The 26,005-nt window shown below is 38.8% G+C and overlaps 1 pseudogene; it reads left to right on the top strand.

The window, feature by feature from the left end:
- On the top strand, positions 1-26,005 carry LOC117717354 (D-3-phosphoglycerate dehydrogenase pseudogene; annotated as a pseudogene).

Raw genomic sequence — 26,005 nt, 5'->3', positions numbered from 1 at the left:
ATGACCTGCCAACCAGTTGAACTGCCCCGCCTCCTAGATTCGATTCCCAAAGACCCAATCCACTTCTCCCTACCACCATCCCACCTCATTGCACAGACCATTACTTTGTCCCCTGCCCTGCCTCTAACCCCAGTGGACTCCTGCTGCTCAGATACTGGCCACAAAAGTCAAAGGAGCAGGCAAGTGACCTCCTTACCAGCTGAATATTCCCACTCCCTAGACTCAGTTCACAAAGACCCACTCCAATACCTCCTCTCCCACCTCACTGCCCAACCAGCTTCCAAGACACTGCTCCCAACTCTTAAAGACTTCAGCTACCTGCCACTACTGTCTGAAAAACAGGTACAGGCTACACCATTCAGAAGAACAAAGACATGCTGCTTCATCAAAGGTTAAGCTAACCATTAAAAGTTCAGCCCCCAACATGGATAGAGACACCTTACTAGATCAGAGCTCATGCTGGCAACAGAAATCAAGGCCACAAAGACCAGACGACCAAAAAGGAAACAGAAGCCAAGAAACAAAACACCCATCCAATAATGACAAATTCAGAAATCAGCACCTAGACCTACAATCATTCCAAATCCAGATGCCTAAACATCGGTGAAAGAACACTGTCAACAATAGCCAGCACAATATGGTACCACAAGAGCTTGGGTATCCTATGACATCAAGACCTGAATATTTCAATGAAGCTGAAGCACAAGAATATCACTTTTAAAACAACATTATAAAGATGATAGAAGTCATGAAAGAGAAAATGAAAAATTACTTTTAAGAAGTAGAGAAAAAGACAAACAAAAAATGAAGGAAAGTAATAAATCCCTTAAAGAATGTCAGCAAAGCTATGAAAAAACAAACAGGAGAAGGAGGTTATTTAAGATGTGAAATAAAACAGAAGCAATAAGGAAATCAAATTAAGTGAATTCTGGAAATGGAAAATCTAGTTGAACAAACAGTAACTATATGCACAAGCATCCCCAACAGAATACAAAAGATGAAATCAAGAATCTAAGAAACAGAAGGTAAGATAGAAGAAATAAATTAGTAGATCAAAGAAAATGTTAAATCTAAAAAGTTCCTAACACCAAACATCCAGGAAATCTGAGACACTATACAAAGACCAAACCTATGAATAATAATAGGAATATAAGAAGTTCCTACCTCGAAAACCTGCAAAATATTCTTAACAAAATCATAGAAAAAAACTGTGCTAACTAAAAGAACATGACTATAAAGGTACAAGAAACTTACTGAACACCAAATACCAAATAGAATGGTTCAGAAGAGAAAATCCCCAGGCCACATAATAACCAAAATACTAAACATTTAGAAGAAAAAAATATTAAAATCCACAAGCCAAAAAGTCCAAGTAACATATAAAGACACTAAAAGTCAGAAGGACATGAACAGATAGATGTCTGGCAGAGTATAAGAAACCATAGATGCTACTTAGAATACTATAACCAACAAAACTTTCAATCACTATACATGCAGCAAACAAGATATTTCATGACAAAACGAATGTAGACAATATCTATTCACAAGTCCAGCTCTACATAAATTATAAAAAGAAAAACTCCAACCTAAGGAGCTTAATTACATGAAAACACAGGCAATAAGGAATCTCACAGCAGCAAAACTCAAAGAAGAGAAACACACACATACACACACACACACACAGAGGCACACATGCCTTCACTACCAACAACAACAACAACAACACATTAACAATTATTTGTCATTAAGGTATCCCAATATTATTGGAATCAATTCCCCAATAAAAGGGCATGGGTTCACAGAATAGATATAAAAATAGGGTTAATCCTGCTGCATACAAGAAACAATATCAAAAATATAATATTATATTATATATTATAATATATATTATATTATATATATTATAATATTATATTTATATAATATCAAAAATATTAATATTGCCTAAGAGTTAAGGGTGGAAAAAAATTTTTCCAAGCAAATGTACATAAAAAGCATATGGTGTAGCTAATCTAGTATATAACAAAATAGACTTGAAACCAAAATTAATCAAAAAAGATGGAGAACATTTCATAGTCATCAAAGGAAAAATCTGTGAAGATGATACTTCAATTCTTATCATCTATTCCCCAAACTCAAGAGCGCTCACATTTTTAAAAGAAACATTACTAAAGCTTAATCACACAGAAAATCTCACACATCAATAGAAAGAGACTTCAAATACCCTATTCTCACCAATGGACATGTCATCCAGACAAAAACAAAACAGAGAAATAATAGAGCTAACATATAACTTAAATGAACCTATCAGATATCTGCAGAATATTTTACCCAAACACGAAAGAATGAGCATTCTTCCCAGCACCTCATAGACTGTGGTGAGGTGAGTAGGTATAGCCCCAAGAGAGTCATGTGTTTGAATGCTTGGCCCATAGGGAGTGGAATTATTTGAAAATATAGCCATGTTGGAGTAGATATGGCCTTGTTGGCAGAAAATTGAAATAAACCCCTATATCCTATCAGACCACAACTATTTAAAGTTGAACATCAACAACAATAGAAGCTAAACTATCCTTGAGACTCATTTCAGATATCCTGCTGTTGCCAAGAATCAAGGTGATCTTAAGTGTACGCAGGACATCTGGGGACAGGTTCCAGCTCAGGACCAAGTTGATGTGAATGGCCTAGACTGCCTCCTGAGGCCATGTTAATAATGCCACCTTGGCCTGTGCTGCTGCTGAGGACTGTGATGGTGTCCATAGCCCAGTCAGTGGCAGAAGGAACATTAATGAACTTTAGGCAGCTGCACACCTCTATGTCAGCCCCCTGTGGGCTTACCAGGCTCAACATTTGTTCTTGTAGACTGTAGGCAGTATCATTGCCCTGTGCTCTCTGTCTCCAAACAGGCCAAGCAGCTCAGGCCAAGGACCAAACCTATTCAGGAATGACATTTTAGTTCTCCAGGACTGAATCCTCCACTCCAGAAACTGGAAAAACTATTGAGGTTTAATGACTCTGAGAACTGCATATGGTCCTGAAAGACACCTGAGTTGATCAGCTGCATGCAGGCCTATCTTCAGGCATGGAGCAAGGACTTATTTCTCTCTTGTTTTCTCTTATTCTTTTTTTTTTTAATGTTGGCACTTAGTGCTATGAACTTGCATCTTAGAACAGCTTTCATTGTGTTACATGAGTTTGGTATGCTGTATATCCATCTTCAATCAACTCTTAAATGTCTCTTTTCTTAATTTCTATCTAGACTTATTGTTTGTTCAGGAGAGATTTATTCAATTTCCATGAGTTGTTACATTTCTGTTATTTTTCTTGTTGTTGACATTCAGCTTTAATCTTTGATGATCAGATAGGATTCAGTGTATTGTCTTGTTTTTTTTGTGCCTTTTGAGTCTTGCTTTGTGTCTTTGTGTGGTCCATTTTGGAGAAAGTTCTATTGGGTCCAAAAAAAAGTACATTCTTTCATATTTAAGTGAAATATTCTATAATTATGTGTTAGGTCCATTTGATCTTTATGTCAGTTATGTATAGAATTTATTTATGTATAGAATATATTTAGTTTTTGTCTGGATGTCCTGTCTATTGCTGTGAGTGGGGCAATGAAATCCCCCACCAGCAGTGAACATAGAGCAATATGTGATTTAAACTATCAAAATATTTCTTTTACAAAGTTTGGTACCCTAGTGTTTGGAGCATAGACATTAAAATTTGAGATGTCTTTTTGGTAGATTTCTCCTTTGATAAGTATGTAGTTTCCTTCTCTATCTCTTTTGATCAGTTTTAATTTGTCTATTTTTTAATATATTAGAATGGCAGCACCAGCTTGTATATTTTTGGGGGGGTTTTATTTTTTATTTTTTGAGACAGGGTTTCTCTGTGTAGCCCTGATTGTCCTAGAACTCACTCTGTAGACCAGGCTGGCCTTGAACTCAGAAATCTGCCTGCCTCTGCCTCCCAGGGGATTAAAGGTGTGGTCAGAGGCCAGGTGGCAGGCCAATCACTTTGTTTTAGGATAGTCATATCAGCTTCTGTGTCAACCAAGCCTTGGAATTCCTTTCCATCAAGCCATAGTGTCATCATACGTTTTTGTTTGACTATGGGCTGTACCCAATATGCATCAGAGGAATCAAAGCCTTTATCCCCTCCCTTAGGTCTCTTATATTTGTGATTAGTAGGGAACAATAGAAGTTACAATAGTTGATCTATCCTTCTTCCTGTAGGAATGGTGACCATATTCTGAATTACCTGTGCCATTACTTTAATCTCACCTTGATAATCATGTTCTATAGCTCCAGGAAAAATCTGTAGTCCCTGCATAGTAGTACTGCTTCTTCCCACTATCAGACCGAACACATTTGAATAGAGCAGTTCAAACACTCCAGTGGGTAAGGCCTGAGGTCCCATTTCTGGGGTTAATACTGAGTGGGTGGCAGAACTGAGGTCTAGTCCTGTGCTTCCTGGTGTTGCTTGACTAAGTTCTGAAAGGGATTGTTGTTTGCTGGTATAAAACTGACTGCTCCATAATAAGCCTGTTTTGGTTTGTGTTGGTTGGGGCCTGAAGCTGGCCCCTGTTCCTGTTTCCCTGATTATGGGAAAGGGTATTTCCTTGTGCATCTCTTTTGGACCTACATTCACTAGCCCAATGCCTTCCACGTTTGCAAAGTGGGCAGAGCCCAGGCTGTTTTCTCAGCTGTCTCAGGGTTAACTCATTTTCTGCCTCACAATCTCTTGCAAAGTGTCTAGGCTTGCCACATTTAAAACAGGCCTTTTGGTTTCTAGTAGCCAAAAAATCTCTTACTTATTGTCCTTGCATGGCAGCCTCCATAGCTAAGCCCTGTTGGTAGAAAGGACCTATGTCAGAACAGAGTCTGATATACCGCATAAGGCCTGTCTTTTTCCTGTAGGGTCTAATGGCCGCTTGACAGGCAAGATTGGCATTTTCATATGCAAGTTGTTTCACATAATCTACTCCTGCCTCTGCATTACCAAAAATCCTCCCTGCTGTTGTCATTAATTGATGAACAAAATCAGAAAATCGTTCATCAGGTCCTTGTCTGACTGCTGTTGAGGATGCACCAGGGTCTCCCTTTGCCAGGAGTTTGAGCCAAGCCTTTATGGCTGCATTTTTAATTTGAATAAATAAGCATGGCTCATATTGCACCTGGTTATCACTAGAAGCAAATTGCCCTTCTTCTACTAAGACATCAAAGGAGCAACCATTGCCTGCCTGAATGTTTCTCCTGTTTCTTTACAATTCTCATGATACTCTGATTTCCAAATAAGATAGTCACCACTGCTAAGAACTGCTCTCACTAATGTATTCCAATCACCAGGAGTCAGCCACTTCTCTGCAGCAGACTCTAAAATTGCAAGAGTAAAGGGAGCAGTGGCACCATATTGTGATACTGCATTTTTTAATTCCTTAATAATTTGAAAATTAAACCCTGTGTGATGTCTCCAAGCAACCTTTTGATCGTCTCTGGTCTCAGATACAGGGAAAGCCTCAGCGTCTCCCTTCTCTGGATGATCTGTGGCTAATCTAAAGCTATATGATAGAGGCTGCCTTTGGACTCTGGGTTGAGGAACACAAGGAGCCGGGGGATTTTCACAGTTTACCTCTCGAGACATCTTCCCTGTCTTTAATTTTTGTAGCTGATTAACTAAGTCCTGATACTCTTTTTCCAACTTTATTTGTTGTTTAAGAAAAGATATTTTTTCCTGTAACTCCCTTCTGGGATCTATAAGCACCATCTCCATTATGGGAGCATTTGGAGGCAGAGGCACATAGGAGAGGGGCTTTGGAAAGAGGGCCATTCAGGGTCATAATGTTCGACTGCCTCTTCCTCTGGTCAGCACAATCTGGCTCTGACAAATCATCATCAACCGTTGGTTGTATTTTAGATTCTAATTTCGGATAAATACATTTCTTTTTATTTTGAACATGAAAGATAACATTTAAGGAAGAAGCAAAAGCAGACAATTAACACATGTGAGCAGTAAACAGCAAAATAAAAACAGAGAGTTGAGTTCAGGCTGACTTATTTCTTGCCCCACTTTCATTATCATGACTTATTTTTCTTGAAGCAACAGATTCCCACAGTGATCACCTTCATTTAACTTCTGAATTTTTGGCAGATCCTTCTTCCAGTAAAGTCCCTTACTGGGTCTCTCGTTCTTGCTGCCTCACGTTGGGTGCCAAAGTGTTAAGGACCGCTCTGCCAAATGTTGGAACCCACACTCCTAAAAGCTTGGGGGCCAAAATTGTTAGAGCCCACACTGCCCCAAGCTATGGGGGCTAAATTGTTCTGGCTCAGATTGCTTCTCCAGTTTGCAGGTCAGGGTTCAGCAAGAGAGAGAGTGAGGGCAGACAAGAAGAATGGAGACCAGACAGAGTGTGATTCAGTCCCATTTATTCTCAAGTCTCTCTTCCTCCTAGTCCCTAGTTCCTAGTCCCTAGTGCCTCCAAGTTCCAAGTTTTCCAGTCCTTCTTCTGTCTGCCTCTCATCTTTTATAAGTCTCACTTCTTAAGTCACACCTTTAAGTCACACACACCCAAGGGAAAATCCTGGGTATATAAAACAAGATGTTATCAGAGTGTGCTCAGCTATTGTAGGCTGTTGAAAACAAGTCTCTTGTCAGGCTATATGATTCGAGATGGCTGCAAGGATGATAGCCACCTTCTGTCGGCTCCTCATACACCACCACTGCCCAGCTTTTTTTTAAAGATTTATTTATTATGTACACAGTATTCTGCATATATGCCTGCATGACAGAAGAGGGTGCCAGACCTTACTATGGATTGTGAGTCACCATGTGGTTGCTGGGAATTGAACTCAGGACCTCTTGAAGAACAATCAGTACTCTTAACCTCTGAGCCATCTCTCCAGCCCATCAGCTTGTTTCTTAGGTACATTTCTTAGAATATCTTTTTCCAACACATTACTCTGAGGAAATGTCTATCTCTGATATTGAAGTGTTTTTTTCTTGAATGCAGATGAAGTATGTATCGTGTTTTTACACTCATTCTATTAATCTGTGTCTTTTTATTAGGAAAATGAGACCATTGATGCTGAACCAGTGATTGCTGAACTTGTGATGATGATTCTTGGTTGTCGACTGGACTGTATTTAAGATGAACTACAATCAAGTAATGAAGAACATACCTGTAAGAGATTTATGCTTAGTGGGTAAATCTACTTCTAGTCCAGGCTATTAAGAGAGGAAGACACACATTTTGAATCTTGATCTTGAATTTACCTTTTTAAATTAAAGTCAAAGGCCTTTAATTTAGATTTTGATATGGGAAAATATACCTTTAATATGGGCTACACCTTGTGCTGGAAGTATATACAGGGGTGTAGAAGTAGGAAGCTTTTGCTCTTAGCCTGTTTGACCTGCTAACACATCCATTCATTCACTAGAATTGGCACCTACTTCTTTAGAAGTCATGCTATTCAGTCAAAGCTAAACTCAAACTTATAATGTAACCCAAGCTTACCTTAAAATTACAATCCTCTGCCTCCATCAAGTTCTAGGATGGCATAGTAAACCACCATGTATGCCTTTCAATCTTCTTTTTTTTATTTTATATTTTATTTACATTTCAGATGCCAATCCCTTTCCCCATTTCCCCTCCCTAGAAAACCCCTATCCTATGCCCCCTTTTTCTTTTTGCTTTTATACAATTTTTTAAATGTTAATCAAAGGCTTTATAAGTTTGGTAATGCTCAATCAGAAGTGTAACCCAATACCCAACCTAGATATATAAACTATCTTTGACTGGTGGAGACACGTGAACATCTGCCTCCATGCCCCCTGCCTTTCTCTCTCTTTCTCTCTCTCTCATCACCTAGCTTCTCCTCTCCTTCTTCTTCTCTCCTTACTCCATCTCTTCCTCTCGGTACTCCTTCCCCCTTAGCTCCTCCTACATATAACCCTTCCCATTAAAATAAAACTTTCCTCTCAAAATATAATTAGAGCATAATTATGCCTATTTGTACCAGTGAGGTACAAGATAGTCCTAATACCCAGTCCATCATTTTGTTGACTAACCAGAACCTCTGTCATCTCTCCTAACTAAAACCCTTAGTTTTGAACCTGGCTTTTTTCTTGGCTTTAGAATGAATGTCAGCTGAAAACCATCCACTCAGATCTTTTCTCTCAAAGTAAATAACCAGGATTGGCTATGAGACCTATATGGCTATAGGTCTTCAACACCGTCATAAATCCAGAATGACTGAGTTAACTGAAATTATGGGAAGCACTAAGCATAACTTCTAAAACTTAGCCAATTTATAGAGACCACTGAACACCTGGACATTCCCTATACTACCAAATGTTGGAGCATCAAATCTTCAGCGTTCTGGACCAGAATCATCTGACAGACCTTAGTGAAGCAGAATTATTAAGTGCTGATTATTCTGTCTAGGCAGATATAATCAGTTGACTATTCTGCAAGTGTATCCTTTTCTGGACAGCAATTTGTCTGTAGATGGAAAGAAGCAATACTTGCCTAGTGGCTGTCACTGCACAACTAGAGTAACTCCAAGGATGCTCAATTTCTTCTTAGAATCCAAGACAGGAAGCTGTCAGGAGAAGACAGGTTTCTAATCAAAATGAACATTAATATAGAAATATTTGTAACGTCAATTCTATGGACTTCTGATGTTTTGAAAACCAACTATGCATGTAAGGTAACCTAGACTGTTGTCTATTAACTCCTCTCAGCTATTTCTAAATAGAATATGGAAAACACCCTAACAATAAACTCAAAGCCATGAATTTGCTATAGTCCCTTAACTCATAAGCTAACAGTCCCAAATCAGTTAAAAAAACTTAAAGAAGGACTGGGTCTAAGCCTTGTATTCCTAAATGTGTTACACAGGCACAATGCCCATGAGAGTATCAATATTCATCTCACTTTTATATCAATAAAAAGCTAATACCAATGAAAACCTTAAATTTGAAATCAAAGTAAATTTTGTACCATTTAAGAAATTATAACTTTATCTTGATATTAATTATACAGATTTCTACCAATAGGTTATGGCTATGCAATAAGTCCTAGCTAATCCTCCCTGTTCCAACAAAACCACTACTTTCCCCTAGAAAGACAGGCCAATATTAACCAACTTAGTCCCCCAGCCCAGGGAATAGGGGCGCTGACTCTTCTTTAACTTCTTCAAGCTGATTACAGGCATTGAGATATTAGAAGAGGGGTGGGGGGAAGAGTAAATTGATAAGTCTCTGATGCTGTGTCTTCACTGCATCCAGATGGAATTCCAGGACATCAGAGGTTTGGGCAGGTCTGCTCAGTATGCTTGATGAGTAGATACACGAAGACTGTGTATTCTGCAATATACAATTCTCAGAACAAGGATTAGTATCAAGAAAAAAACATTTTTTTTTTCCTAGAGGGCTGACATTTTTTTAAAGATGTTGGTTCTAACAACTTTTCTTTTATTCCCCCTTTTTAAAATTGGTTGTAATATTTACATTTCAAATTTTATCCCCTTATTCCATTCCCCACCACCACCCAGGAACCCCTTATTCCATCCTCCCTCCTTGTGCTTCTATGAGGGTGTGATTTTCTAGTTTCTATGATGCTGTTTCCATTAACATAAACTGCCTCCTAAATTTGTAAATCCTTCCCTTTGTGTTATTAAATCTCTTATTTTTCTCTTTTTCTTTCTTTTTTTCTCTTTTTTCTCCTTTCTTCCTTTTTTCATCTCTCTTTTTTTTAATTGGGTATTATATTTACCTTTCAGATTTTATCCCCTTACCCCACTTCCTCCCGCCACCCAGAAACCTCCTATCCCATCCCCTCTCCTCATACTTCTATGAGGCAGTGCCCACACCTACCCCCCCACTACCCCCTCCTTACCCTCACATTCCTTCCCACACACTCTGTGTTCATTTTTATGGGACCAAGAAACTCCTCTCCCACCTATGCCCAACAAGGCCATCCTCCCCTACATATACAGATGGAGTCATGGCTCCCTCCCTATGTGCTCCCAGGCTGGTGGTTTAGACCCTGGGGGGGTTGGGGGGCTCTGGTTGTTTGGTATTGTTGCTTTCCTCCTGGGGTCACAAACCCTTTCTGCTCCTTCAGTCTTCTCTCTGAGTTCTCCATTGGGAAACCCTTGATCATATCAGTGGTTAACTGTGAGCATTGTCCTCTGAATGTGTTAGTCTTTGGCAGACCTCTAAGGAGACAGCTATATCATATTCTTGACAGCATTCACTTCCAACCATCCACATCAGTGTCTAGCTTAGGTGACTGTACATGGGATGAGTACCCAGGTGGAATGGTCTCCTGATGGCCCCTCCTTCAGTTTCTGTCCCACGTTTTGTTTCCATATTTGCTCCCTTGAGTATTTTTGTTACTCGTTCTAAGTAGAAATGAGGCATTCCCTCTTGGTCTTCCTTCTTCATGAGCTTCATGTGGTCTGCAGGTTGAGTCTTTGCTATTCCAAGCTTTTGGGCTAACATCCGCTTAACAGTGAGTAAATACCATGTCTGTTCTTTTGGGATTGGGTTAACTCATTCAGGATGATAATTTCTAGATCCATTCATTTATCTAAAATTTTCTTGAATTCATTATTTTTAATAGCTGAGTAATACTCCATTGTGCCTTTCAGTCTTCGTAACAGCATGTCCTTATTTTCCTACCAAGTAATAAACTACTCCAAAATTTTGTTTTCTAACTGAACTATGATTTACTATATCTCATGATTAATAAAGTTTAATTAGAAAATTGGGCAAAGTTAGATAGATGTTATTATTGTTATACATGGAATCTGTTGAGCTGCCTAAATCATATTCAACTAGTAGATGGACCCAGGAAACTTCTAAGAAGTTGACCACTATGTCAACTGTCTTCAAAGAAATAGTTGTAGAGGGGCTCAGTTGATGCTGAGTTAAGACAAGTAGCAGATGAGTGAGTCCAGCAAAAAATTTCATTCTTTTTCGTCAAACTTGATAGAAAATATCTAAGCAGTACAGGAATGATTTTTTCTTTTTTTTTTTTCTTGGATATTTTATTTACTTACATTTCAGATGTCATCCCCTTTCACCATTTTCCCTCCCTAGGAAACCCCTATCCCATCCTCACTCCTCCTATTGGCTTTTATACCATTTTAATTAAAAGTATTAAGATCAGTTATAGGTTGAGGAACTAGCAATACAATAGATGCAAATAGTCAAGGAACAAGCAAGTTAATAAACACAAATAGTTAAAGAACAAGCAAGGCAATAAACAAAATTATATGAACACTCCCATGATCCCTGATTCTAAGGCTTATCAGGATGACCAAAATATCTGAGTCTACTTTCCTGTTCTAGCTCAAAGTCATTTTCATACCTAAAGCCTAATTCTTTGTTCTAGCCTAAGATTTTATTACTGCCTGAAATTACTTCTTTGTTCTAACATAAGATTTAGATTCCTGCCTGGAATTACTTCTTTGTTCTAGACTAAGATTTAAATTCCTTCCTGAAATTATTTCTTTGTTCTAGCCTAATGGCAGATTCCTGCCTGAAGCCCATTTTTTTGTTCTTGGCCAATGTCAGTTTTCTGCCAAGCAACCCCAAAAGTTCTCCACATTTCCCTTTCTTTTATTTGATATTCAAGACTGAGCCTATCTTAGGTCATTCTGACAAGAATGCCTTCCTTATCCATTTTGCAATATGTATAACTTAAAAGCAATGCACTTGTCTTAGGTTGGTAAGACTCTGTGCAGAATCTTACCCATCCTTGGCTTGCCAGCCTGTTAATTTAGTAACTCTGTCTAGGAGTCCATTTTCAGGTTGAAGCTATGTACTTTGGTGGCCAAAATGTTGATGTTGTTAAAGGCAAGCTATAACATAATGGGCAGGAATAAAAGTATTCCCAGGATAAAAAAGGGTAGCATGGTCAATCTATACTGCCACTCTTGAAGCTTGACCAAAATAGCTTGGGTTTTTTGTTATTCCAAATGAATTTGCAAATTGCTGTTTCTATCTCTATGAAGAACTAAGTTGAAATTTTGATGGGGATTGCATTGAATCTGTAGATTGCTTTGATAAGATGGCCATTTTTACTATATGAATCCTGCCAACCCAAGAGCATGGGAGATCTTTCCATCTTCTGAGAGCTTCTTCAATTTCTTTCTTCAGAGACTTGAAGTTCTTGTCATACAGATTTTTTACTTGCTTGATTAGATTCATACCAAGGTATTTTATATTATTCGTGACTATTTTGAAGAATATCATTTGCCTAATTTCTTCCTCAGCCTGTTTATCCTTTCAGTGGAAGAAGGCTACTGATTTATTTGAGTTGATTTTATATCCAGCCATTTTACTGAAGTTATCAGGTTTAGTAGTTAGTTTTCTAGTAGAAGTTTTGAGGTCACTTAAGTATAGTATCATATCATCTGCAAATAGTAAAATTTTGACTTCTTCCTTTTCTATTTATATCCCTCTGACCTCTTTTTGTTGTCTAATTGCTCTGGCTAAGGCTTCAAGTACTATATTGAATAGGTAGGGAGAGAATGGGCAGCCTTGTCTAGTCCCTGATTTTAGTGGGATTGCTTCAAGTTTCTCTCCATTTAGTTTGATGTTGGCTACTGGTTTGCAGTATATTGCTTTTACTATATTTAGTCATGGGCCTTGAATTCCTGATCTTTCCAGGACTTTTACCATAAATGGGCAATGAATTTTGTCAAATACTTTCTCAGCATTTAATGAGATGATTATGTTTTTTTTTCTTTGAGTTTATTTATATAGTGGTATGTTAATAGATTTCCCAATATTGAAACATCCCTGCATTCCTAGAATAAAGCCTACTTGATCATGATGGATGATTGGGCTGATCATTTTGATGTGTTCTTGGATTCTATTTGCAAGAATTGTATTGAGTATTTTCATCAATATTCATAAAAGAGATTGGTCTGAAGTTTTATTTTTTGCTATGTCTTTCTGTAGTTTAGGTATGAGCGCAATTGTGGCTTCATAGAACAAATTGGGAAGTGTTCCTACTGTTTCTATTTTGTGGAATAGTTCGAATAGAATTGGAATTAGGTCTTCTTTAAAGGTCTGATAGAATTCTGCACTAAAATCATCTGGTCCTGGGATTATTTTGGTGAGGAGACTTTTAATGACTGCTGCTATTTCTTTAGGGGTTATGGGATTGTTTAGGTGGTTTATCTGCTCCTGATTTAACTTTGGTTCCTGGTATCTGTGTAGAAAATTGTCCATTTCATCCAAATTTTTCAGTTTTGATGAATATAGGCTTTTGTAGTAAGATCTGATAATTTTTTTTATTTTCTCAGTTTCTGTTGTTATGTCTTCCTTTTCAGTTCTGATTTTATTAATTTGGGTACTGCCTCTGTACCCTCCTGTTAGTCTGGCTAAGGGTTTGTCTATCTTGTTGATTTTCTCAAAGAACCAGCTCCTGGTTTTGTTGATATTTTGTATAGTTCTTTTTGTTTCTACTTCATTGATTTCAGCCCTGAGTATGATTATGTCCTGTCCTCTACTCCTCTTGGGTGTATTTGCTTCTTTTTGTTCTAGAACTTTCAGAGGTGCTGTCAAGTTGCTAGTCTATGCTGTCTCCAGTTTCTTTTTGTAGGCACTTAGACCTATGAGTTTTCCTCTTAGCACTGCTTTCATTGTGTCCCACAAGTTTTTGTATGAGGAGCCCTCATTTTCATTAAATTCTAAAAAGTCTTTAATTTCTTTCATTATTTCTTCCTTAACCAAGTAACCAACTCATCATTAAGTAGAGCAGTGTTCAATTTGCATGTGTATGCAGGCTTTACATTTTTTTTTTTTATTATTGAAGACCATTTCATTCTTTTTGTATCTCTTAAGGCCTGTTTTGTGACCAATTATATGGTCTATTTTGTAGAAGGTACCATGAGGTGCTGAGAAGAAGGTATATTCTTTTGTTTTAGGGTGAAATATTCTATAGCTATCTATTAAATCCATTGGTTTACAACTTCTTTTAATTTCCCCGTGTCTCTGTTTAGTTTATGTTCCATTGCTGAGAGTGGGGTGTTAAAATGCCCCACTGTTATTGTGTGAATTGCAATGTGTAATTTGAGCTTTAGTGAAGTTTCTTTTATGAATGTGGTTGCCCTTGTATTTGGAGCATAGATGATCAGAATTGAGATTTTATCTTGGTAGATTTTTCCTTTGATGAATATGAAGTGTCCTTTCTTTTTCTTTCTTTTTTTTTTTTTTTTTTTTTTTTTTTTTTGATAACTTTTGGTTGAAAGTCAATTTTATATGATTTTAGAATGGCTACTCCAGCTTGTTTCTTGGGATCATTTGCTTGGAGAATTGTTTTCCATCCTTTTTCTCTGAGGTAGTGTCCGTCTTTGTCACTGGATGTGTTTTCTGTATGCAACAAAATTCTGTGTTCTGTTTATGTATCCAGTCTGTTACTCTATGTCTTTTTTCCTCCCATTATTGCTGTTATTAGAAGTAAAATTATATTTGTATAGCTATCTTCTTTGGGTTTGTAGAAAGATTACTTCCTTGCTTTTTCTAGGTTGTAGTTTTCCTCCTTGTGATGGAGTTTTCCATCTATTATCCTTTGTAGAATTGGGTTTGTAGAATGGTCTTGTGTAAATTTGGTTTTGTCATGGAATATCTTGGTTTCTCCATCTATAGTGATTGAGTGTTTTGCTGAGTATAGTAGTTTGGGCTGGCATTTGTGTTCTCTTAGGGTCTGTATAATATCAGTTCAGAATCTTCTGGTTTTAATAGTCTCTGTTGAGAAGTCTGGTGTAATTCTTATAGGTCTGCCTTTATATGTTACTTGACCATTTACTCTTACTCCTTTTAATATTTTTTTGGTGCATTTGATGTTTTGATTATAATGTGACTGGAGGAATTTCTGTTCTGGTCTAGTCTATTTGGAGTTTTGTAGGCTTCTCGTATGTTCATGGACATCTTTTTTTTTCAGGTTTGGGAAGGTTTTTTTCTATAATTTTGTTGAAGATGTTTACTGGCCCTTTAAGTTGGGAATCTTCCCTCTCCTCTATATCTATTATCCTTGGGTTTGGTCTTCTCATTGTGTCCCAAATTTCCTGGATGTTTTGCGTTAGGAGGTTTTTGCATTTTGCATTTTCTTTGCAGTTGTGTCAATGCTTTCTATGGTATCTTTTGCACAGGAGATTCTCTATCTCTTATATTTTGTTGGTGATACTTGCATCTATGATTCCTGATCTCTTTCCTAGTTTTTCTATCTTCATGGTCGTCTCCCTTTGAGATTTTTTTTTTATTGTTTCTACTTTCATTTTTAGATCCTAGATAGTTTTGTTTAATTCCTTCACCTGCTTGGTTGTGTTTTCTTACAGTTCTTTAAGGGATTTTTGTGTTTCCTCTTTAAGAGCATCTAACTGTTTACCTGTGTTCTCCTGTATTTCTTTAAGGGAGTTATTTATGTCCTTCTTGAAGTCCTCTATCATCATCATGAGAAGTAGTTTTAAATCTAAATCCTGCTTTCCCTATGTGATGGGGGGTCCAGGACTTGCTATGGTGGGAGAACTGGGTTCTGATGATGCCAGGTAACTTTGGTTTCTGTTGCTTACATTCTTGTGCTTGTCTTTTGCCATCTGATTATCTCTAGTGCTACCTGAACTCACTGTTTCTGACTGGAGCCTGTCTTTCCAGTTATCTTGCTTGTGTCAGAACTCCTCAGAGTCCAACTGTTGGACTGTGGTGTGTGCAGGTGTGGATTCTTGTGGACTGAGTTGTGGGTCCTTTGTGTCTGCTGCCCCAGGTGACTGGAGCTGAGGCTGGAGAGCAGAAGCACTGCAAGTTTACTGAGTTCACTCCATGCTACCCCAAAGGATGTAGGGCTGTGGGAAGCCACTTGACTCCTCTCAGGGTGGAGAGAACACAGTTTGAGACCCTGTGTGGGCCAGAGCTTTTGGGTTGGGCTACCAGGGCTAAGAGACAACCAGAGACTGACTGGTTTCAGTTCTTGGGCTCTCAGGTGCCACTGAGAGGCTGCAAAAGGGTTGAGGGGGGGCATATGGTCTGGACGGAACCACAGCCAAAGGGCGGAAGGAGAAAAGATGAGCTCCGGTGGTTCCCCACAAGGAATGAGACTATTGGTCACAGTAACTTGCTTGACTGGGTCTTGGCTGGCTCTGCTAGCTCGCTTGAGTTGGTGAGCTCCATGGCTGGAAGATAGAACGGTCTTTGGTGGGAGATTAGGCAGTGTCTTGGTGGTTAAAAACCTTCTTCACAGTTCCCCACAGTGGGCCCCAAATATGAGAGGTAGTCCATGGTTTTAAAATGTTTATTGTCATGGCAGAAATTGGGTGAAGCTCTACCCCATGTTCTCAGGAAGAGCCTGAGGTTAAATACCTTTTGCAAGTAAGAGGAGGGTCTGGGAAGGAATCTTAATTGACTATGCCTTCTGGCCTTTAGGTATCTCACGAATATGGAGATTTCTTGAGGCTCTGAGGTCTGTAGTCATGCTCTTTACCTGTGCTATGTGACCAATGACCACAAACATCTCTTTGGGAGTGGCTGTGGAGGCCTGAAGCTAAGTGAGAGCAACCAGGGCCCAGGAGCAAGGCCGAACACCTACTGTCCCTTTAGTATCTCTGGGGTTCGAGGCCTGTGCTTGACCCAGGCTAAGGTACCCAGCTGCCTCTCACAGCCCACTGCCCCACATCCAGCTGTCTCTGTGATCCTGTGATCCTGATCTCCTGGGTGGAAGAGCTCCTGGGACTCAGGCTGCCTCTGGGATCCTGAAATCCTGCTGCTCTGAGTGCAGTGGTTTCTCTCGGATGGGTTAGGATATGGTGTCTTCACAGGATCTAAGAGTCTGCCCCAGCCTAAAGGACCAAGTGAGGGGGGCAGAACGGGAGTGGTAGACTGGAGGGTAGGGTTTGGGTGGGTAGCTGTAGTGGCACATATTCCCCACAAGTTGGGAGGAGCTAAGGTGGGAGGATTAAGAAAAGAAAGAGTAGGAGTAAGGAGAGGACCAGGGGAAGAAGTGGAGGAATAGGGAAGAGCAGAGATATAGGAGCCATGGATGACCATGCATGTACTTAGAGCAGTCCTGTATAATAACTTATATCTAGGTTAATTAATTGGTTTACACTTCCAATTGTGTGGGCATCTTGTTTATTGTGCATAATCAAACTTATGAAACCTTTGGATAATCTAAGCATTAGAGTCTCATTTCTACCAGGTACCATGTGTATGTTGGGATGGTCTGGGCCCCTCCCAGCCTTGTGGAGACAGAGTGGAAGGTTGGCAGAGCCATCTCCCATGCAGGTATCTCATGGGTGGCATGGATGGTGTCTCTGGCCACCTGAGCTGGTGGCCTATGTAGCAGCAGCAGTGAGAACATGCAGCTTCTCATGACCTCAGGCTTAGCCTAGTTGGGAACATGGTAGCTGATTAATAAAAAAACAGATCAGTTGCCGCTGTTTAAAATATAACCACAACAGGTAATGGGTCCTGAATGCCCTAGGCTTCCAGTTGCAGCTCTGGGACATAGGGTTATGGGAGAAGCTTCTTACCCACTGCTCTTAGTGCAATGGCTCCTCTAGAATGAGTCAGGATATGGTGTCTTCATGGAACAGGACCAGCCTGTGAATCCAATGATATTTGCCATGACACTTGAGATGGCTCCTTACTCTTAAATCCCAAACTTCCTTCCAATAATTTGAGTAAGATAAAGAGCATCAATCCATTGTTGATCAATAGATCTAACATAATTACTAAAATTATAAGTACTGTTATTCAAAAATTATAAATGTTTTACATATTATTTGTAAAGATGACAAATATGGTATACTCTCTGCAATGTGTAGATGTTTACAGAAAAATCAAGAGGAATGTATAATACAACTACCAGAAGATAGTAAGGACACAGAAGAAAGGACAGAGGGAAGCTGGGCTAGTTAAAGCATGGTTAGAGTTTTGAGACATTAAGTTCTCATATTAACCAACAAAAAAAGATTGACTATAACTCAGAATAATGTATTCTGTATAATATATGTAAACACAGAGTAGTAAGTGGGTAGAAACTTTAATTGCCTTTATTTTATCAGTACAGTGTGTTTATGTATTAGAATTCTACACTGTACTTCATAGATATGTATAATTGTTATATTAATCACACTCTTTTGGAGTTTAAGAAAATCACCCAGATTTGTTTTCTTTAAATCCTGTAACATGTATTTAATTATTGCAGACTACTGCATGGATTTTTGCAATTAAAATAATAATCACTAAAATTGTATATATAAATCAAAATTTGTTTACAGAACACACATGAACTTAGCAGAAGATATAAGATTTACCAACACATAGTTATTGAGAAGCTTGCATTTCTACTGAGATACTGAGAAATAAAACCTGAAGATAACCTCACTAACACAGACTATAACTCAAGTGCTGTAACATGACTCTGTTGATTAAAACAGAGGTGGGAAACAGTCTGATTTACATTGATCTCAAAGAATTTTAGGTTTTGCCACTACTATCCCCATATCCAAAGGATGGCTACATAATCAGTTTTCAAAGCCTCATATACAACATCCACCAGAAGATGTTTCCAACCCTCCCAATGGTACCAGCTTCCCGGTTTCCACCTCTCCAAAGCTCTGCTTTCATTTACCTTGGCTACTTGTTCAGTATTTTTTTTTGTACTTGTTCAGTCTTCACTCTCCTCACAAAACCATTTGCCTTCCTTACTGCTGTGTTTCCTTAGTATAGAGTACAGAAAAAAAAATCTTTCTTTTAAAGTAATATGATATGTGAACCTATTCGTTGTTAAATAATTCTCTACTCTAGTCCAAGTAATCAGAAGAATAGGATTAATAAAACATCCTGGGCCCTATATTCAAATATTATCACATATCTTTTTATAGAAATTTGATACTCTTGGAGCTGATGATATGGGTCAATGGATAAAATAAAAGTGCTTGGTGTGTACATACACAAGTCAGAAGTCAATGCAGAAAAGTTGGTTCTCTCTGTCCTCTGGGTGAGTGGGTCCCAGGGATTGAATTCAGGATTTCAGTCTTAGCAGCAAATGTACTCATGAACTTTTCCACCAATATCTTTATAATATCATGATATAAAATGACCTTTTATTCACAATCCTTATTTCATCATATTATTGGCCTTTGTATATTTGTCAAATACTGCCATCATTTACCTGAATCAACTCTCACAAGTTTAATTCTTAAAGGATCCATTTAGAAACAATAAAACAGTGGCCCAACAGGGATTTAAAAAAAAATTGTAAGTTAATTTTTTGTATCTAAATTGAGTGTGACCCTTAACCATAAGGGCATGTTAAACAGTGAGTGTTTAAATATCTTAGCAACTCTATATGATAATGTATTTCACAATTTGACCGTATAAATACATCCTGATTATGAATTCAATTATATGGGACTTTTTATCTATGAAATCTTTCTCATAAATTTATACAGCTGGCTATCATACCAGGACAGTATTGCTGTAAATAAACAGTGATATTATTTACTATGCAGAGCATTAGACAAAAGTCAAATAATTAAGTAATAAAAATCTGTGTAATTAATTAATAAAAAGACATCTTTGAGTGTCTTTAAGGGTACTCTCTTCACTTTGAGAAGACATGTAACACTCATTCTGTTGTCATTTGCTCATTTAAGGATAACATAGCTTCAAGTTTCCTTCTTTGAGTGACTGATTTTGCTGGTTGATATTTTAAAAAATAAAAAAATAAAAAACCACTGCCTGGTGGGCCAACTTCCTAAGCTTAAGAAGCAGTGGCTCTGCTTAGCTCAGGCTATGGGTGCCACAACTAGACCCACAAGACCACGGCTCCAGCCAGCCAAAACCACCAGCCCTGGCACCCACGAGACGTGGGCGTGGTGACTAGATCTGTCACTTCACCATGCTGTCCACAATGCTGGACTGAAGCCCAGACAATATCTGCCATGCCCAGGGTTCCAGGTAGAATGAAGACTCTCATGCTTAAAGATTATCCAAAGACTTTATATATTTGGTAATGGTCAATTAACAATATGCTCACACAATTAAAGTTGTTACCCAATACCTAACCTTAGGTAAAATTTGTTACCCAGGATTGTTCTTGATGTCCTAGTTCTCCATGGCTACTATCTCTTTGCTCTCTCCTCCTAGCTCCTCCTTTTCCTTCTTTTTCTTCTCCTCTTCCTTCTCCTCGCTACTCCTACATTAGCTCCTCCCCAATCACTATGCTTATTGCAAATAACATAGCAGCAGCAGGAAACCATCCTGCTAAAGACTTAAGGTTTTCATTTCTGATTTCAGAATTGTATATACCATGTTTTCATCATATTCACTCACTCTCCTATCTCCTCCCAGATATTCCCTATTCTTCTGTTAGGGAAAAATCAAATTATGAAATTTGCACGTAAGCAGAGAAATCTGTTGAAATTTCATTTTGAGTGAGCCCAGACCCAAAAGGACACTGTATGTATTTTGTCATTGGTGTCTCTAGACTTTCGACTTTAATACTTCTTGGTTTGTATCTTTTAATTGAATTTAAAACTGTAGTGTATATAATGTCTCCCTCTACATCTTTTCTAAGATCATCCCCCTATAAAGAAGAGTGTCACCACCCATATAAGCCTAAGCTTTTTGTTCTCCAGATTTTAAGGTTTTTAATTTTCTGTATGTCTTTTTATTGAAAAACAACTTTTTTATACAGTGTTTTCTTTCTCTTTCTTTATTGAAAATAGATGTTTTTAAAACATTATATTCTGATCAGTTTTCCCCTTCCTTAATCCCTCAAAGGTTCTTCCCTCATTTCCTCCTATTGGAATGCACATACTTTTTGTCTCTCATTAGAAAATTAATAAGCATCTAAAGAATAATAAAAATAAGATAAAACAAAATCAAACAAGCTAGAGCAGGACAAAACAATCAAACAAATAAAAGAAAAAGAGGCAAAGAAAGAGCATAAGATCCATATGTAGATAGACAGGAACAAATGTTTATTTGCACAGGAATTCTCTAAAAACACAAAAGCAGAACCCATTACACACACACACACACACACACACACACACACACACACACAGGACCTGTAAGGTTTTTAAAGTGCCCTGTAAAAACCTTAAGACATATAACCTTGGAAATTAAGTTCATTTTGTCTTGAACATCTACTGCTGAGCATGAGGGCTGTTATTTTATTTTTCATTTTTAATTGGTTATTTTATTCATTTGCATTTCAAATGTTATTCCCCCTTCTCAGTTTTCCCTTTGCAAACCCTCTATCCCATCCCCCTGCTTTTATGAGGGTGCTCCCCCACCCAGCTACCCACCTACTCCTGCCTCACTGCCCTAACATTCCCCTACACTGGAGCATCAAGCATTCAAAAGACCAAGGGCCTCTCCCCCCCTTGATGTCACATAAGGCCATCCTCTGTTACATATAAAGCTGGAGGTAGGGTTTCCCCCATGTGTACTCTTTGGTTGGTGGTTTACTTCCTTGGGAGCTCTGAGGGGTTTGGTTGGTTGATTTTATTCTTCCTATGGGGTTGCAAACCCCTTCAGTTCTTTCAGTCCTTCCTCGAAATCCTTGATTGAGGTCCCCATGCTCAGTCCTATGGTTGGCTGCAAGCATTTGCATCTGTATTGGTCAGGCTATGGCAGAGCCTCTCATGAGGGAGACAGCTATATCAGGCTCCTGTCAACAAGCACTTCTAGGCACCAAAAATAGTGTCTGGGGTTGGTGGCTGCATATGGGATGGATTCCCAGGTGGGGTAGTCTCTGGGTGGCCTTTCCTTCAATCTCTGCTCCACTCTTTGTCCCTGTATTTCTTTAGACAGGAGTAACTCTAGGTTAATATTTTTGAGATGAGTGGTTGGGTGGTTTGTATCCCTACTGAGACTTCCTTGGAGAGAATTGATTTTTTCTGGCTTCTTTTTCAAAGATCAAATTTACATGGGTGTGTGGGTTTATTTCTGGGTCTTTAGTTCTATTCAATTGATTGAACTGTCTGTCTCTGTACCAATACTTTTTAATCACTATTTCCCTATAATACAGCTTGAGGTGAGAGATGATGATTTCACCCAGAAGTTCTTTTACTGTTGAGAATTGTTTTGGCTATCCTGGGTTTTTTATTTTTCCATATGAAGTTAAGAATTGTTCTTTCACAAAGGACACTGTCAATAAGACAAAATGGCAACCAACAAATTGGGAAAAGATCTTTACCAATCCTACATCCAATAGAGGGCCAATATGTACTATATAAAAAGAACTCAAGAAATTAGACTCCAGACAACCAAATAACCCTTTTTAAAAATGGGGTACAGAGCTAAACAAAGAATTCTCAACTGAGGAAACTCGAATGGCTGAGAAGCACCTAAAGAAATGTTCAACATCCTTACACATCAGGAAAATGCAAATGAAAACAAAACTGAGATTCCACCTCACACCAGTCAGAATAGCTAAGATCAAAAACTCGGATGATAGCAGATGCTGGCAAGAATGTAGACAAAGAGGAACACTCCTCCATTGTTGGTGGGACTGCAAGCTGATACAACCACTCTGGAAATCAATCTGGTGGTTCCTCAGAAAATTGGACATAGCATTATCTGAGGAACCAGTTTTACCACTCCTAGGCATATACCCAGAAAATGATCTAACATATAACAAGGACATATGCTCCACTGTGTTTATAGCAGCCTTATTTATAATAGCCAGAAGCTAGAAAGAGTCCAGATGTTCTTCAACAGAGGAATGGATACAGAAAATGTGGTACATTTACACAATGGAGTATTACTCAGCTATTAAAAATAATGAATTCATGAAATTTTTAGACAAATAAATGGATCTAGAAAATATCATCCTAATATTCACTCACTGATAAATGGATGTTAGCTCAAAAGCCTACAATACTCAAGATACAGCTCATAGATCACATGAAGCTCATGAAGAAGGAAGTCCAAAGTATGATTGCTTGAGCACTCCTTAGAAGGAGTAACAAAATACTCATGAAATAAAATATGTAGACAAAATGTGGGACAGAAACTGAAGGAAGGGCCATCCAACAACTGCTCCACCTGGGCATGTGTATGCCAGGAAGTACATGCTCCTTAGAAGTATGCCAGAACCTGACATATACAGAGGTGGATGCTCACAGCTAATCATTGAAGTTAGAGCTCTCAGGGTCTAAACCACAAGCCTGAAAGCACATAGGGAGGAACCCATGACTACAGTTTTATATGTAGGGAGGATGGCCTTGTTGGGCATAAGTGGGAGAGGAGATCCTTAGTCCCATGAAGGCTGGATGCCCCAGTGTGGGAGAATTTGAGAGCAAGAAGGTGGGAGTGGGTAGGTAGGTGGGGATACATCCTCATAGAAGCAGGAGGAGGGGGCATGGGATAGGGAGTTTCGGGGGGGGGGGGATTGGGAAAGGTGATTACATTTAAAATTTAAATAAAATATCCAATAAAATGATTTTTTAAAAAAAGAATTGCTCTTTCCTTATCTGTGAAAGATTGGGTTGTAATTTTGATGGAAACTGCATTCAGTTTGTAGACTGCTTTTGATAAGATGGCCAAATTTTTACTATGTTAATCCTACCTATCCATAAGCATAGGAGATCTTTCCATCTACTGAGGTAGTTTTCATTTTCTTTCCTCAGGAACTTGGAGTTCTTGTCACAAAGATCTTTTACTTGCTTGGTTAGAGTTACACCAAGATATTTGTTATTTGTGGCTATTGTGAAACATGTTGTTTCCATAATTTTTTTCTTAGCCAATTTGTCATTTGTATAAAGGACAGCTACTGATTTGTTTGTGTTAATTTTATATCCGGCGACTTTGCTGAAGTTATCATCTGTAGGAGTTCTCTGGTAGAATTTTTGGGGTTGCTTATGTATACTATCATATCATCTGCAAATAGTGATATCTTGATTTCTTCCTTTCCAATTTGTATCCCCTTGATATCCTTTTCTTGGATGGTTGCTCTGGCTAAGACTTCGAGTGCTGTATTGAATATATAGGAAGAGAGTGGGTAACCTTGTCTAGTCCCTGATTTTAGTAGGATTGCTCCAGGTTTCTCAGTATTTAATTTGATGTTGGCTGTTGGTTTCTGTATACTATCTTTATTGTGTTTAGGTATGGGCCTTGAATTCTTGATCTCTCCAGTATATGAAGGGCTGTTGTATTTTGTCAAAGGCTTTTTCAGCATCTAATGAGATGATCATTTGATTTTTTTCCTAGAGTTTGTTTACATAGTGAATTATGTTGATGGATTTTTGTATATTGAACCATCCCTTCATCCCTGGGATGAAGCCTACTTGATCATGGTGAATGATAGTTTTGATGTGTTCTTGGATTCAGTTTGTGAGAATTTTATTGACTAATTTTACATTGATATTCAAAAGAGAAATTGGTCTGAAGTTCTCTTTCTTTGCTGGGTCTTTCTGTAGTTAATGTATCAGAGTTAACTATGGTTTCATAGAATGAATTAGGTAGTACTGTACGATATCTCTCTGTGATTTCATCACTGTCCTCACTTCTCTCTACCCCTCCATCACAGGTTTGCTGAATGACAGCACCATTTCCTGGTGCTAGAAGGGCCTGTGAGAGGTGAACTTTGCTTGTTATATACTGATCTCAAGGTCCCCACTGACCACCAAAAACCACTGGGAATCCACTCATAAGCAAAATTCAAACTGGAGCTTGGAACCTCCAACCTCTCCAATGTAGTGGATGGGTATAGAAGGCCCTGAGCTGGTCAAGCCTTGTCTTTTTATCACAGGTACAGTGGAATAAGAGGCTTTTCAACTTGACAGTTACATGATTGTCTGACATTTAAAAATTGCAGCTTGGCACACTTCTATTGGCTAGTGACGATTTCGACTTAGTGTGGACAGTGGTTGCTCACTTAAGCAATCTATTTTAAGGACATCTGATACATTAGGTGCTTTCCTTATAAAAGTAACTGACTGTCACTAAGAATGGAGTGGCTGTTGCTAGAAATGTTTCAGTTCCTGGAACAAGTTAGGGTTTTTTCAGTAATTGAGTTCAATCTAGGATCAACTTAAGATAAAATTGAGTCTGAAGGTAAAATAGGGTTTGTAATTTTAAGCAGGGCCCTTCAGTGCTCAAAGAGGGACTGTGGATGAAAGTATCCTGCTCTATATCTTACAGTCTGGTCAATGTGCTGGTGACACAATAGATGTGTTTACAAAATACTCATCATGGAACCAGGCCATAGAGAAGCATGAAACATCATGTTGTTTCTACCTGGGTGCCAGCACCAAGGAGGCCCAGAGCCACTGTGGGGAGGAAATCAAAGTCTAATTTGTGGAATGGTGAAGGGGAAATCTCTAACAGAAGTTGTGAAGGCCCAGGACTTTAAAGTAACTTCTTTCTACACACCAAGCTGTGGACTGTTCTGACAGAAGCATTGGGCACACTGATGCTCACCTAGGCTGGCTCCCCTAAAGAGACCATACAGGTACTGACACAAGGGACATCTCTGAAGAATGCTGGGGCCTGACTGAGCCCTGAAATCATTGTCAACCTTCTGAGAGAAGTGTCAAAACAGGCAGATGTGAATTTTGTGAATGCTATACTTCTGGTGATACAGGCCTCAATGTCACCACCCCCCACAGCCTTGTGGTCCCAGAACAGAGCATCAATGAATGCCTCCAAACTGTGGCCCTGGCACATGTCCCCTATCAAGCTGTGGGCTTGGTCCACAGCAATGTTGCATGCGTTCAATAGAGGTATCTTCAGGCCAGAGGTGACACTACACAGGAGCCAGCCCCTGCTCATGTTCCAGGCTCAGCCCTCCAACTGTGTAATGCTGCCCACTATGGTTGGTCTCCTGGCATAAAGAGTTGTTCAATCCCTGTTCATCAAACCTCCAATGTATCTGATGGAGCATCCTGGCAGGTCATGGTCCTCTCTTTTCTGCTCCCTAGCCTGGAAGCATGGAAGTAGCACATGTATGTCTGAGGCTTTCCAGTTCTGCTTCTAA

This window comes from Arvicanthis niloticus, chromosome 11, assembly GCF_011762505.2.
Source record: "Arvicanthis niloticus isolate mArvNil1 chromosome 11, mArvNil1.pat.X, whole genome shotgun sequence".
Lineage (NCBI taxonomy): Eukaryota > Metazoa > Chordata > Mammalia > Rodentia > Muridae > Arvicanthis > Arvicanthis niloticus.
This window is presented reverse-complemented; position numbering and strand designations above follow the sequence as displayed.